This window comes from Leptosomus discolor, chromosome Z (genome assembly GCF_034619465.1).
Source record: "Leptosomus discolor isolate bLepDis1 chromosome Z, bLepDis1.hap2, whole genome shotgun sequence".
Lineage (NCBI taxonomy): Eukaryota > Metazoa > Chordata > Aves > Leptosomiformes > Leptosomidae > Leptosomus > Leptosomus discolor.
Genome location: NC_141419.1, coordinates 67749110 through 67764703, shown reverse-complemented (window position 1 = coordinate 67764703; position 15594 = coordinate 67749110). Strand labels below are relative to the sequence as shown.

The 15594-nt window shown below is 38.2% G+C and overlaps 1 protein-coding gene across 1 annotated transcript in view; it reads left to right on the top strand.

Annotated features, from left to right (window-relative positions):
* Window positions 1-15594, top strand: part of ARSB (arylsulfatase B) — a 63813-nt gene that overhangs the window by 5976 nt on the left and 42243 nt on the right. The gene's annotated exons all lie outside the window — the stretch shown is intronic.

Genomic DNA, 15594 nt, shown 5'->3' with positions numbered 1-15594 from the left:
ACTGTGAGGAAGTTGAGTGTTGCTCCTATTGGAGTAAAAACAGCATGGTCAAAACTTAGGAGTGTGGTGAAGTCGCAGACATCTTACTTGCTACTGCCATTACTGCATATCTTTCAGAATTGAAACCTTACTGAGAATGATCTACCAAATTCACTTGTCCTGAGCTATAGGTAGCTGTCTGATCAGTCTATAAATTGCCACATGTTGCATGAAGCACGAACAGCCAGACAGCAAGCAGTTTGAAGCCAAAACTCACTCTTTCCCTTACTTCCATCTGATGTGTATTGAACTATTTCACTGGCACCTTACTCCCATGAATCAAAGGTCTTTTAATAACAAAGCTTAATATGTGATGATACAGTCTCTAGGCTGACAAATTACAGGCTAAGTTTTTGTATCTACTAGGACACAATCTGGTTTCTAGATTATTAGCGTAATGCAAATAGTACTTTACAAAGCAGTATCCTTTGTTTCCAAATAAGGAGTGAAACAGAACCTTTTTGAAAAACAGCTGCTTGGCTGGGTTTCAGGAGCATAGTTGTTCTTGTTTGGTTGGGAGTGGGAAGTAGCCTCTCAATGCTTAGAGTTGCTCTTTTGCCCAGGATTTACATATTAGGGCTGTCAGAATGACAAATTAATTTTTGTGAACACCTTTAAAAACAACAACAAAAAAAGAAAGCCCAAAACCCAAGGTGCGATGAAAATGAAGTGATGTGTTTTGAGTTTAGCAGCTGCTTCCTATAGCACTTGGAATCTTGGTATTTCACTTTGGGTCCAAACCTGTTTGCTTTATGGTGTCACATTTGTCTCCATGTTTTGGCTGTAACAGAATTTGATAACTCCTCTGTGCCTGTTTCTGCTTGTGAGGTTTTCGTATTTAGAACTGCAAGTAAGCAAAGCCACATGGAAAATGATACCAATATTTATTCCGTATGGAAAAAAAACGGTCTTTGCTGATGGGGTCCTGGTAGAGTTGTTTCAGTAATGTTTGTTCAGTATGTTGTGGAATAAAACGAAAGACATATGAGTAGGAATTACAGGGTATGACTGAATTAAAAAGACAATTTTTTTTTGTTTGTTTATAAAACATTTTTTTCCAAACAATGACAGTATATCATGCTTTTAACAGTAGTTATCTTGCAATCAATTACAGATACATTTCAACAAGAGTCAAACAGTAATGAGAACCCAGTGTTTGCCCTATCTAATGGGACTTATCTTGAGTCAATTGACTTTTTAAACTGCCAGGAGTAGAATTTAATATGATTGAAATGCAGGGAAATTTGGCCTCGATCAAGCAGGCCAAGAGCCAGTGATTTGAGAGTTTTTTAAGTGTTCTGTCTTCAAACAACTACTCTTTACAGGCATAAAACATTGCATGCATTAAAGACCCAGTTTCCAAAAAACAAATGTTGAAATCATTAAGCATTAAAAAAAAGGCAAAAAAGGAGAAAAAAAAGGCAGCATGAAATCTATTCAGCTTTTCTGTATTATATTTATCACTTTTCCAGGTGGTGTGTTTTAAAATGGGCATTAGAACATAGTTGAAAAGAAACATGAAAGGGTCTGCGATTGAGCATCTTGTGCAGACAGTTGTGCTATTTGAGATCTCTCTGTATGACTTTCAAGTCCTTTGTAATTGGGAGTCTTGGTGTGCTCTGGTAGCTATAATATAGGTATATACTTGTGGTATGATACTACCTTCAGCTCTTGAGGGCATGCCTGCTTGAGGAAGCTATGCCCCCTCTCCCTGACCCAAGTGCTCTCTTGGGACTGGGAGACGCTGCTGTTGGCCGATATGGCAAAAGAAACACATTTTCCTCTGGTCACAAATTATTTCCACAAAAGTTCTTCCCATGTTGTGGGGTTAAGAATCAATTTAAAGATTTAAATGAAGACTGCAAGGGAGAATTTAGGGAAGGATAAGTTGTACCCTGTGTGTCTCATCAGCATAGTACTCGAAGACTCAGGATCATAAAAGCACTCTCTGTTTTGTTAAACCTGTGCGATTTGATAACTGTAGTGTTGGAAACCTGTAGAGGAAAAAGAAGTGAAGACCCTACTTTTATGGTAGATTTTGCTAGATTCATTACTATTCCCTGTTTAGTTGCAGCCAAAAGTCACACTTTGATGTTTGCACTCTCACTGCTTCAAAATTCCTTTCCCCCCACCCCCGTCTATTCCAACCCTATGATTCTGTAATGCGCTATTTTGTGCTATAGCAAGTATCGTTGCAACAAACGTACAGTGTTCCAGTTGACTCCTTCACTGTGAAGTGTTGACCCCAAAATTAGAGATCTCTCTTTAGTGGGTGCTCATTGAGATACATGATACAATCATTGCTGTCATGGTAGATTTCTTTTTATTAAACTCTTCTGTGTTTCTTCCTATTTGTATATGTTATGACTGAACCAGGATTGCCTTGAAAACATGCAGGCTGGCAAATGGAAATACTACAGATTTTATAAGGGCCTTGTAAAATGTGTAGAAGAACTCAAATTCCTTTTTAAAATGGCCTGATGGAGACACCAGGCCAAAAATTAAGGAGTCTGGTCATTAGCAAAGACTGACTCCATCAGTATATCATGTAAATCAACATCTGTGGTGGCATTTTGAGCAGATACACAAGCTATTTCTACAGGTAAATAAGAAGATAAGATGGTTCAGTGGAGTGTGGTGTTATATTTGTGTGTCAAGTAGTAGCTTGAAAAGTCTTGGCCGGTGTGATATGAAGTAGAATTTGCTTTTATGGAGCACCTTTTATACTGCAGATACAAGTAAGTACACTAGTGAGATCAGTGGTGAAAATGAAGTCATTTCCTGTTCAAGCAAAACAGATAAAAATGGATGCAGCACTGTTTTGGGTACCCATGACCTCCTGTCTACTTGAAAACAAAAAGAATGAGATGTAGTGTTGCTTTTTCTTTTTAGGAAACGTAAGAGACTGTAACTACTAACTTTCCTGACAAGGGCCTAGATTTAAAATAAATAAAGGTCATAAAAAGCATTCAAGTGCTTTACCTCAGATTCACCTCAGCACTGTTAACACTGGCTTTGAGTCCAAATTTTCCTTGAAATATAGACCTATGATTAGAGGTAAGAAGTGGGGATTTGCTGTAAATACCATATATTTATAGTTTCTGCAACATATTACAAGTAATTTTGGTGGAAACTTGCCAACATTATGGCAAAGGAATCCAACCTCTAATTTCAGTTCTGTATTAAAGCTACTGCCCTTTGCATTGTTTAACTTTCAGCTTTTTACTATACTAAATAGTTTTGGAGCTAAACTCCTTACTGCACTTTCTTCCAATGTGTCTGTTAATTCTTAAATGTGGATTAGCGCTGTAGTGTCTGGTAGTTGCCATAAGAGGGCTTCGAACAGTAAAATTTGTGGAACTTTTCAGGCCTTGATTTACATTGCTGAGAGGAAACCACATTAATCCTTTCCATAATGGAGCATGTGACAGTGATGACTGCTTTTACTCCAGAAGAGGGTCTTTTTATCATTTTAGAATTATGATTAATAAAAGCCCAGATTGCTTTGGACATACTTACTGATGTTTATACAGTCTCTGTCTCTATCACACCCCTAGATTTTTTTCCCCAAAAATTTCATATTGCCCTAAATACTTTTTCTCAATCTCTCTCTCTCTCTCTTTTTTTTTTTTTTTTTTTTTAATTTTTATTTCAGCCAGCATATTGTGCCTTTTGTCTAATAAAATGTCAGGATTTTTTTTGCTTATTTCCAGCACCTACTTTGGTAGAAACCAGGGATCTGACTTTCACTGGTTCCCTAAGGGCAGCTTTTTATCCTCCCTAATGTCTTTGTTCCTGTATGAGCTCCTGCTCCTTCTCTTTTGCTGGTAAGGGACTTCAGAGAAACTTTTAATTACAGATTGTCCAAGCCAACAGAAGGACAAATTGGTTAGAGCAGTTATTCTCTGGCTGTGGAATCAGAGATGCTAATTTTGAAGGCGATGCTGTCAGATTTTTTTAGTAATCGTGCTTACTTACAGATCTGAAGACCTGTTTTAATTGGTCTTGTCAGGAGGTTCTGAGAGGTTCAGTGCATTGCCAGCAAGGAATATGGTTGGGCATCTGCTGCTTCCTAAGAGGAAATAAGCACAAGTGCCTTAGTTGTGATCACCTTATCAAATTAGTTGAGTCCATATATTCCCCAAATACTACTTTTCTTTCTTGAGTATTTAAGCTTGTTACTATATGAGCAAAAGTTGCAGCTGATCACTGTACTTGCATTGGTCAGAGTTGTTGCATGTCAATGATATATAGTGAAAGGCTGGTATTTCCTCCAGTGTTGGCTTTTATTCTTTTTTTTAGTCTCTTTCTACATTAAAGTGGCGGTGGTAAGAATAGGTGTTTTAGAAATAAAATAATATCTTCTCTGCCGTATGGTGCAGATAATAATAATCAGACATCTAAACTATTTTGTAAGAGTATATTATCAAAGGTGGAAATATTATCTTATGATGGAAATTAATTTCAAAATGGAAACTGAGATGATGTTGATACTTATTATAGTAATTATTTCCTGCCCCCCCCCCCGCCCCCCGCCCCCCATTCCAAAATCCTGTGAAAACCCAAAATGTTTTATGGGAAATGTTTATTTATCTTCGATTCCTTCTAGCATTAAACCTTCCCAATCCACCCTGCTTTTTCCATGCAAAACCTAACACTCCAAACCATAGTTCTTGAACAGAAGGTGGCCTTGTGCCAGAGACACTTGCTTCTTTTTTTCCCTTTGTGTTTAAAAATGACAGCATAAGTGGAATCTTGGATTTTTCTTCCTGTTTTTAGCAAATGCCAGTGCTTAAAGTGAAGTTCACTTCTAAATGAAACTCAGAAGTTAATTTTGCCCAGAGTGGCAAGCTGGCCATTTTTGTGTAAAGCTTTGATTTAAGCATGCTCGTGGTTATCCTAGCAAGTTTTTTTCTCGAACTGGGATGAACACTGAAAACAACTCATTTTACATGTTAACATTTAATAATCTCCCACAGCTGTCAAAAAGTTGTCTTAAACTATGATTAAACTGTACTAGTTTGTTCTCTGTAATAGTGTTTAAGAAGCCATTATTCGTTGTGTCAGAATCTTTTACACTCAAATCAGTGGTCAGGTTCAGTGCTGTGTCACTCAGACAAGTCAAAAGTTTTCTTGATTATGTCTCGTTTAACTTGCTTACTGCAGACATATGAACAGTTTGTCAGGATATTCCTGTTGTTTCTAGGTTAAGTTTTCCCTCTGTGTTTCTTTGTGTTTAGCGATGGTGAATGCTAACATAGACCTGACACAGCAGGGTCTGTAACTACCGAGACCTGTTTAGGAACTAAGACTGCTTATGGTGAAAGCAATCACTTGAAATTGTCTGCACAGGGATTGTTCCTATCATGAAAGCTGTACTGGGGGTGGGGAATAAGAAAAAAAATTTAATAGGATGTAAAAGGACATTGTTCATGCAGCTTTTATAGGTCTAAATTTGTAACTGTGGGAATCTTGTGTACATCAAATGCATTTTTTTTCCATGAGATCAATTTTCCCTTTTTTTCCACTTTACAAATGTCAGGAGAATAAAGAAACAATTCTGGTGAGTTACAAAAACCCAAAGAAGTTGATTTATCTGAGTGCAACTCAGAAAAAATTGCTCTGTAAATGGTGCTCTGATGCAGGAGAGGTATTATGCTCCCTTGATGGAAAATAAAAGCCCTATGGGTGTATTTAAAGCACAATAAGAATTACATTAGCAGAATTTTATAGTAGAAGGTGTAGTTTTCTGTTTTGTTTGTCCCTCTAATGGACACGCTTTCAGTAGTTCTTCCATCACACACACACAAAAAAATCTGTATTAAGCACTGAAAACATAATAATGTCTCAGCACTCTGAAGACACTTTTTTTGAGTGGCTTTTCTGCGGCTTATATTGAACCTTCAAGGTTACTCTTTCCACTGAAAGTATACCGCATCAGACTGAAGTACACAACAGATGTTTTTTCATCAACTGATCTTAGCCAAATTATTTTGGTTCATTTCATTGGAAATGTGTTTTGTGTTAGCCATTGGGGGAGCATGCTTGCGTTTTTGTCACACTTGAAAGATGAAAAACTCAGCAACAAATGGATCTTTCAGATGCAATATGGGGAAGCAGGGAAGAACTTGAGTTCAAATTAAGGGCAAAGTTATTCTCTAATTCATGCTGTGAGTCTCTTATCCTCAGTGTAGATCTCTGCTGTGTATTCTGTTTTTTGGGTTTTTTTAAATAAACCTCAATGGGAGTTCCATATTTGGAACACATACAGAATAAGCATTATTTATGCTGTGAAGATCAGAGGGGAGGAATTTTCCCTAAATATGATCCTTTACTGCTATTATCGACAGGGTGCTCTGTTTAGCTGTGAGTCAGAACCATGAACTGAAATCGCACAAAGAAAGGGCTCTGGAGTCCTGTTCTGTGACCTAGACTTTCAGCAAGAATGTTGGAGGTCAAAAATGAGATTCATTTACGGAGCTGTACATTGAAGCTGTTTGGTGTTTGCTCGTATTGTGTCTGGCACTAGTAAGTGCTGTTTAATCCCTTTCATTTATATGAAATTCACACAGAAAATTAAAAAAAGGGGTTTTTTAGAAAAAAACAACAGCTAGCTGCCTACTTGCTGCTTTGATGTTGGCAGCTGATTGTAGTGTTACACTCAAACATCTGTGTACGAGAATTATGCATGTAGACTTGCCTGCTTATGTCCATCAATTCATTTTTAGATGAGTACATATTAAATGGTATGTAGTGGTATTGTGTCCACTAAATAGCTGTGGGGGGTTTAAACTGTTGTATCAGTTTGCTTGTAGTTCCCCTTCTTTGCTGTGAACTCTTGACTGCCTCCGTAATTGCAATAGTATTTAAAACAAATTCATATAGAGACCAGTTTTGCATTATGGAAAAGAGATGTCGGCACTTCGTGTAAACTACTGGAGTTTGGCTTTTCTGTAGTCTCACCGTCAGAAATAGACAACAGCAAGAAAGGTATAGGGATATAGGTTTCATCCCATCTTCTATCTTTTGTTTATCTTTGAGATTGTTTGCATGTTGCATGTCACTCCTTTTTATTTATTCTTAGTTGCGAACTTCAGAAATCTGCTTTCAGAAATATTGTAGGTAGTGTGAGTCACTTCATTGACCTGCTCTGTTTTCAACAATACTGGGACACTAACATTGTTAAATTGACTTCTTAAACTCTGTAAGTTACATATGAAATAATTTCGGAGCTAACTTTTCATATACTTTCCAGTTTTGCTTCAGTTGGATGGACCCTCACACTGACCTCCATATGGTTCTGGTTAAGTATAAAAGCATGATTGCTCATAAAGCCCCAGCCCTTCAAAGGAGCACTAGATATATAACATGTAACAAATGTTTACAGAATTAAACTGTGGGTGAATTAGATATACCATCTTATTTCTGCCATCGTTTTCTATACTCGTTGCATCCATTATTGTCTAATTGTTGTGGATTAAAGGAATGTATATGGTCACATAGTATTCAAGGTTGAATTGCATTTGGTTTTTAAAATGCAATGTTACTGTATCAGAGAGAAAAAACCCACAACTCAGTATTGGAAAACAAAGCCAGAATTACACAAAGGAGAGAAAGAAGCAGCACCTTCTGTCATCCATTTTAGTGGTTTATACTGGTTTGGATCAGCAAGACAAAGGTAGTTGAAAATCTGTCATCCATTGTAATTCATCCTCTGTTGAGGGAATTGTGCTGCCTGGCTGACAGCGGCACAGTGGTAGGATCACTTTAAATGCTGTGAGATTCGGGATTAGAAGTGTGTTTCTGTTGTTGTTGTTCACAACTCATAAAATCTTCTAATGCAGTAGGACAATGAGAAAAGGGGAAAAAACTCCCAAAACCATCCGAGTTTGAGTTTCTTGCTAAGCTTTCATCATTCTGAACTCATGTGTTACCCAGTGGAAATGTATCAGAAACTTGAGGAGACAGAAGGAATTTGTTCCTTATTTTACTAGGACCTGGTGAGTATGGGTTTCTGTCCATTACCCTGATTTCCCATCTTGGGTATCCAAACAGTGAAATGGCTTCCCCTTTCTGTGGGAGTCTGTTGTATTATGTAACTTTGCAGGTGATTTCAAAAATTTTGAGTAAATAAGCTTTCTCCATCTTCCCTCACAACTCTTCCTTGCATGACTTTTAGTATTTCTTCCTTGTCTTGTGCATTGTTTTAGACAACTGCACTGAGTTTACATATATATTTGGTACTATTAAGTTACCAAATACTATTAAAGGTACTAAATATTAAGATATAGCCAAATATATGCAATTTAATGATCAACTTGTTTCTTAACTGTCATTAACAAAGGAGTTAGCTACAACATCTCTTTTGTTTATTGCCATTACTCTTTTAGAACCTAAATTTCTTCTGTAGCTAACTTCTGAACTTTGAATATAAAAGGAAAAGAGGAATACTGCTTTAAGTATCACTAGGAGTTACTCAGCAGAGTGGATATATACTAAATCTCTCATGTAGACCAGTAATATTTTTTTAATGTCTGTGATTATATTTTCTTAGAAGAGCTTGATTTTATGGAATCATAGAATGGGTTGGGTTGGAAGGGACCTTTAAAGGTCATCTAGTCCAACTCCCCCATTCAATGAGCAGGGACACCTTCAACTGGATCACTCAGCTTGCTGTCATCTGCAAAATTTGCTGAGGGTGCACTCAGTCCCACTGTCTATACCGTATACCGTTGACGAAGATATTAAACAGCACTAGTCCCAATACACACCCCTGAGTGACACCACTTGTCACTGATCTCCATCTGGACATTGAGCCATTGACCACTACCCTCAGGATGTGACCGTCTAGCCAGTTCATTATCCACTGAACAGTCCATCCATCAAATCCATTTCTCTCCAATTTAGGGAAAAGAGTGTTGGGGGGACCATGTCAAAGGCCTTACAGGAGTCCAGATAGATGACATCCGTAGCTCTTCCCTTGTCCACTGATATAGTCACTCCATCATAGGCAGCCACGAGTTTGGTTGGGCAGGACTTGCCTCTGGTGAATCACCTTCTGTCCCCCGTGTGCCTTAGCACAGCTTCTAGGAGGATCTGTTCCATGATCTTCTCAGGCACAGATGTGAGGCTGACAGGTTGGTAGTTCCGAGGGTCCTCCTTTATATCCCTTTTAAAAATGGGCGTAATGTTGCCTTTCTTCCAGTCACTGGGAACTTCACCCGACTGCCATGACTTTTCAAATATCATGGAGAGTGGCTTGGTAACTACATCAGCCAGTTCTCTCAGGACTCTGGAGTACATTTCCTCAGGTCCCTTAGACTTACGTATGTTCAAGTTCCTCAGGTGGTCATGACTCTGATCTTCTCTTACAGTGGGAGGGACTTCGCTCCCCCAGTCCCCATCTTGCGGCCCATCCACTCAAAAGGTGTGGGAAGAGAGGTTGCCAGTGAAGACTGAGGCAAAAATGTTGTTGTACCTCAGCCTTCTCCTCATCCATTGTTACCAACTTTGCAGTCATGTTCATGGCAGGGTACACTTTCTTTGACCTTCTTTTTCTGGCTGACATACCTCTAGAAGCCCTTATTATTCTGTGCATCCCTGGCCAGGTTCAGCTCCAGCTGCACCTTGGCCTTCTTGACCCCATCCCTACACAATCAGGCAGCATCTCTCTACTCTTCCCAGGATACCTGTCCCTGCTTCCACTGCCTGTGCATTTCCTTCTTGCCCTTTAGTTTGACCAGCAGGTCTCGACTCAGCCATGCTGGGCTCTTCCCTTCCTTGCCTGGGGATTGAGAGCTCTTGCGTTCTACAGAAAGTGTCCTTAAAGATCTGCCAGCTTTGCTCTGCTCCCTTGTCCCTGAGGGCAGTTTCCCCGGGAGTCCTACTGACTAACTCCTTGAAGAGCTGAAGAAGTTTGCTTTCCTAAAATTCAGGGTCCTGACTTTACTCTTTGCCTGTCCCATGTCCCTCAGGACTGCAAACTCCACCAGTGCATTATATTACAGATCATCATACAAAATGATCAAAATGGAAGTACTTAACTTTTTATAATTTTGTATTTAACTTTTTCTTTAATAATAGTTTAATAGAACAAATGCAAATAAATTGAAGTTGGAAATTTTATGTACATAAATTTTTATATTTCCTTTGTAACTCAATGTTTTTTGGAACAACACAGAACTGTCTCACACAAAGCTTTCATATTTATGTAGAAATATTGCTTCTCCAAGAGACTTACTTTGTTAGTCATGGACAGCTGTTGCTTCTTTGAATCGATACAGAAACATAGGGAAAAATCTATCGTTGATTCACTTGGGAAAGAAACATGCAATATTGTCTGGCCTGGGTTAAATGTTTAGGAGAAGCTGCAGGTTTGTTGTAAGAAGTCGTAAGATAGCCTTAGTCAAATAAGTAGTATCTGAAAAAGAGTACTTGAATTCCTGTTGAGATGTGCTGAATCTGTTTTCCTTCTCTGCTTTTTCAGGTTTTTTTATACCTATACGTTCATATAAACTGTGGTTTGGTTAGTACACCTGTTTCATGTATTTATGAGTATTCCAATATTAACATGTGTTCCAAATAAACATGTGAGTGTTGGCTAAATTCAGGTGAAACTGAGAACTTTCAAATAAAAGCTCCACACAACTGTGCTTAATATTCTTTTCTCTCTCTCACTTTCTATTACTCTATGTTGTTCTCACATATAGAATATAATCTATATTTGTGGATGATTTCACTTTAGCCTGTGTTAAAGAAGTAAGATTTTCCTTCTCTGCCTTAATTCATGGGAGAGTAAAACCAGCAGAATTTAAGAGCGTCAGAATGTAGATGTACTGAATACCAAGGAAGCCATACATTTTACAGATTTTTGAGTTTAAAAAACCCAAGAAACACTAAAATCCATGAATGCATGTTAGTTATTCCAAATTACAAGTGGTTTATAGTGAGATATTGTCTCAGTTAAAAATCGGTTGACTAAAAGTGGAAGGAAAGTTTTGTAACATGTTTTGTGCTCTTGCCTGTAGATTTTCCCAATCATCTCTTTCTCTTAAGATTTTGAAGGGATTTAAGCTTAGATGGGCTTAGTGTTGTGCATCTCCTGTGCATACAGAATGGAAAGATTTTTTTTTTATCAAAACAAGGTTGGTAGCTATAATGGAAGGTTTTAATATTGGAAAAAAAATCTGTAGGTAGCTAAGGCTAGAAGAGGGAAAGTGTGCGTTTTCAGAGCTAGTGAAGTTGAGCAGGGTGAGTGTGAAAGTAACTGTGTACATTAGTTGTGGTTGTTAAAATTTGGCCATAGGTGTGAGTATCGGATCATGTAAACGTCTGATGTGAAGCTGGCTTGGAGAGCTCTTACTGCAGTGTCCATTACAGGGTTTTTAGCTGTTTTTACTAAATGCTGCTAATTCAGCAAGTATGTTCTCTACCATTTACCCCTCCATTTGTCAGGATCCTTGTTTGTATTTTTCAGTTCCTTACAGTTCAGTCTTAATCTTTCCTCTGCTTTCACTGTTTGTTCCTCCTAATTGCGTTTATGCCCTTTGCGAATCTCTGCATTGCTGGATACCTTCATGTGCCTCCTATGACTGGAATATCTGTCTTGCTATACAGCATCTATCTTTACATTTCTGCAGAAAGCACCCACACACACTTTTTATCAGAACTTTGAGCACTGCTGCAGTGTGGAATGCTGCCTCTGCCTGCTCTTAGGTTTGACCTCTAATTGCATTTTCTCAAGTTAAAATGTAGCCAGAGCTTTGTGTACATTGAAATCAGCTGACCTTGAATTCTGCATTAAGATTCCAGAGTTGCTTGAACTTGGTTGGGAAGAATCAGAAATCTGCAGCAGTAATTTCACTTACTGCTTTACTTTTACTTACTTACTTTAGAGTAAATGGCTTTCACCAACTATATATAAAACCAAATAATGCAGCCACAGTATTGCATGTTTTCCATTACTAACTTCTTGTATTGTATATGATCTACATGTTTAGGCTATGCAAAAGATTATTACTGATCACTGCAGAGAACTGCATGTATTGGAGCACTGCACTGCTTCTGATACCTTGCAAGAAGGTATTTTATCAAATAATGAAATAGAGTACGTTGACATCTGATATGCAAAAATTAATGACAGTTTTAATAGTTATATCTGTTTAAGTCTGCTTTCTGTTTGCACTGCACCATGTTAAGACATTTTGCAATCAAACAAGGATTTGTAACAAGTGGATCTTAAGAATAACATCCTAATGAATGAGGCATGCTTTTCTGTCAAGTCCAATTTTTTTCACTATTATTCTTCCATTATTCTTCTCTTGGGGGGAAAAAAAAAAAGTGGCTTCCGTTACTTTTCTCATGAAAGTTGTACATAATTGCAGTTATGGCTGCAAATTATATGAATTAATATCCACCTACTTGAATGCATCACACATTGTGCTGCCACCAGACTGTACTCCAGTGATTTCAATGGATTGAAAAAACAAAGCTTTTGTTTAAAATAGTTTAATAATTACATTTTACTGATGACAAATGATTCATGCTTACTAGGAGATATAAACTACTGCTGGCCAATGGTTATGGTTCATTAGAAAGCCAAAGGTAGCAGGAAGAATGCAAATGCAAAAAAAAAAAAAAATGAAAAGGAAAAGGTGCATGTCTCAGGATTAAGAATAGCTGTGTAGACAGGGATGCTGATGAGTGGGACTAAGGTTAGGGGCTTTTTCTGCCCTCAGGTGCTTCCCTTCACAGGTGATTGCCCCTGAGGTCTCTCAGCTGCATTCAGGAACTGCATGTGGCTTCCTGTGATTCTCTCCAAGTGACCTTGGGTAGCTTGAACATTTTTAATAGTTACAAGGGTTTCGGTTTATTAATCCAGATAATTTTGATGGAACTGTGCAGTTATACCAGCCTTTTTTAGAGATTGTTGACCTCTTGTGCGGTCTGAGAGCTTTTAATTAGCTTAACTCTTTAAATTAGTCAGAGCCAAAAGAGCACATCTTGCTGCAGCTTAAGGCAAATGAGGAAAGGGGCTTTGGGAAAACATGGACCTGAAGACCTTGACTTGTTTAATGGGTCACTTACTCCATAATCCTGAGCGAGAATTGAAGTTGGATTTTTGAAGAATTAGTAACTCCTTTGCCAGAGTTGGAGTGGGGGGAAGATGGGACTTCTGGACTCACATGTACAGGTCCGGTAGTGGTTACTCAGGAGAGCAGAAGTCCTTACAAGGAAGATAAAACTGCAGCTGTGATTGTGGAGAGTTGGGGAGCTCACCATACAGAACGTCAGCATCCCCTCTTCTCATCCTTGTTTACATCCTGCCCATTTGACTGGAACACTAGATCTTTGCTCATGCAAGTTTGGACTAAGCAGGCTGAGGGAGGATCATGTGAGTGATTTGGTCAATAATATGAAAGATATGATGAATTCTGACTGTTGGTGGCATTCAGTCATGACAAGCAATAGCAGACAGCAGGTAGATGCACTTTGTGGCTTTAATATCACTGTGTTAGATAAGGAATTTGCAGAGAAAAGGAGGCAAGATATCTTCTGAAAATGAAAGGATTAACTTATTTCTGAAGTATGAGTGTACTGGGAAACACTTGGCCACACAGGCCAAAGCTCTGTTTATAGTGAAATACTGTCTTTGCGCAGAGGAATCTGTTAGTGCATTATGGATTTTTCTGCTTCTTTCCCAGTATCAGGAATGGAACAGGAAACCAGTTAACCTGTAAAGGATTGAGTTTCTAGGATAAACTTTCTAAGGAATGATCATTAGACACAAAAACATTAAAACCAAAATCGCCACCAAGAACAAAATAGGCAGTTTGACTGTTCCTTTGAAATCTCCAGTTGTTTCTGTTGTGCATATGAACAGCTCCCCTTTGAAATCACTGAGAGTTATATGTGTATATTTGAGGACTGAATGTGGTCTGTAAAACTAGGTGGTTGCCAAGAGGAGAGATTTCATAATTTCAGGATTCAGGAAATATGATCAAAAGTGGCAGAAAGTTCAAGGATGATTATGTTAGAGAAAGACTGGATCTTGCCAAGAGGAAATTGCTGGTGACCTTACTGAACTAGCATAGTGACTTGCAGGCGTATATCAGAGATTCAAACACAGGAGCAATTAGAAGAGGGCATGTTTTGGCATGTAGTTGAGGAAAAAAAAAATCACAAAGCTGGAATGAAATAATCATTATTAAATTAAAAAGTTTGAGTTTAAGTGCTCCTTGTCACTCACTTGAATGTAGCACTGATGTGACAAAATTAAGGAGGGGTGGAATGTTAGGCATACTGTAAACACTAGGTTTTTTTTCTTTTTGTTGGGAGAAACTAGGTTTAGTTTTATGCAGTTTAACAACATTTTTCTTAGATTCAGCAGCGTGTTATTCAGCCATTGTTAACTGTCACCCAGCAAAAATGTTAAAGAAATAAATAACAAGAAAAAAAATTGCTATGAAATACTATTTCAGCAAGTATGTTCTCTGCCATTTTCCCACCTGGAAAACATTATCTATTGCTGAAAAACAGATTTCTGAAAACTAGTTAAAAACTCTGCTTAGATTATTAAAGGGAAAGAAAATTAGTTATGTAAACTTCCATTTCTCTTCATTACCTGTGTTTCTATGTTACCACATTAACTTATCAAATAATCCCTTTCCTCCCCTGTAAGCTTGGTTGCATTTAGCAAAAGCTGAGGTAGCTGTTGGGAGAGGCCTGTACAATGCTTAATGTACCTATGCAAGACTGATGCATTTTCCACACATGCTGAATAAACTTAGCTGTTTCATTTCATTGTCATCACTGGGAGAATGAAACAGCCTACAGGGTTGCAACAGATTGCAAAGTAATTAACCTTCTTAGTCATTCCTGAAGTTTAAGGCTGGTGTTATAAAGAATATAACTTTCTTTACTCTCTTGTTGATGTATTTGGTTTAGACAATTGTTGGATGGAATTTCAGTTTTTGTGGTTTATGTGCTTGGTGTGAGAGTAAGCATAGGGACAGATACTTCTTATTAAGGTGTGTGCTGCCCTTTTTTCAAATGTCTGGTGTGGTAAGTAATAACTGAAGAGTTTTGTTTCATTTTTATGTCTTTATGCCAGCAGACATATTTGTTTCTGCTAGTGAATTGAGCCAATATGTTCTGGGTGTAGCTAGGGCCCCAAGTGATTAAAAACTGGAGTCTCTAGACCGCTCAGACAAAAGTGATGTGAAAAACAGATGAAAATCTGTCCAATTGCCAGAATCAAGTCATAGTTTGCACTGTGTAAAGTCAATGCATGTGCCTACACTTAAGAAAAAAAGACATCTGGCTCATAGTGGATGAAATAGAAAAGTCATAGACACACAGCAGGAGTTGGATTACTGCTGAATGACCAAACATCAGCTGAAATGCTCCTGACACTGAGTGGTGGCCCTGTCACTCCTGCTGTTAGGAGCAGACTTCTTAGTTCCCTGCGTTGAGGTTTCTGCTGTTCCTGGCCTGGTTGGAGCATTTCAACATGGTGTACTTTTCCCTGGCTGCAGGTGGTGGTGTTGGAAGGTG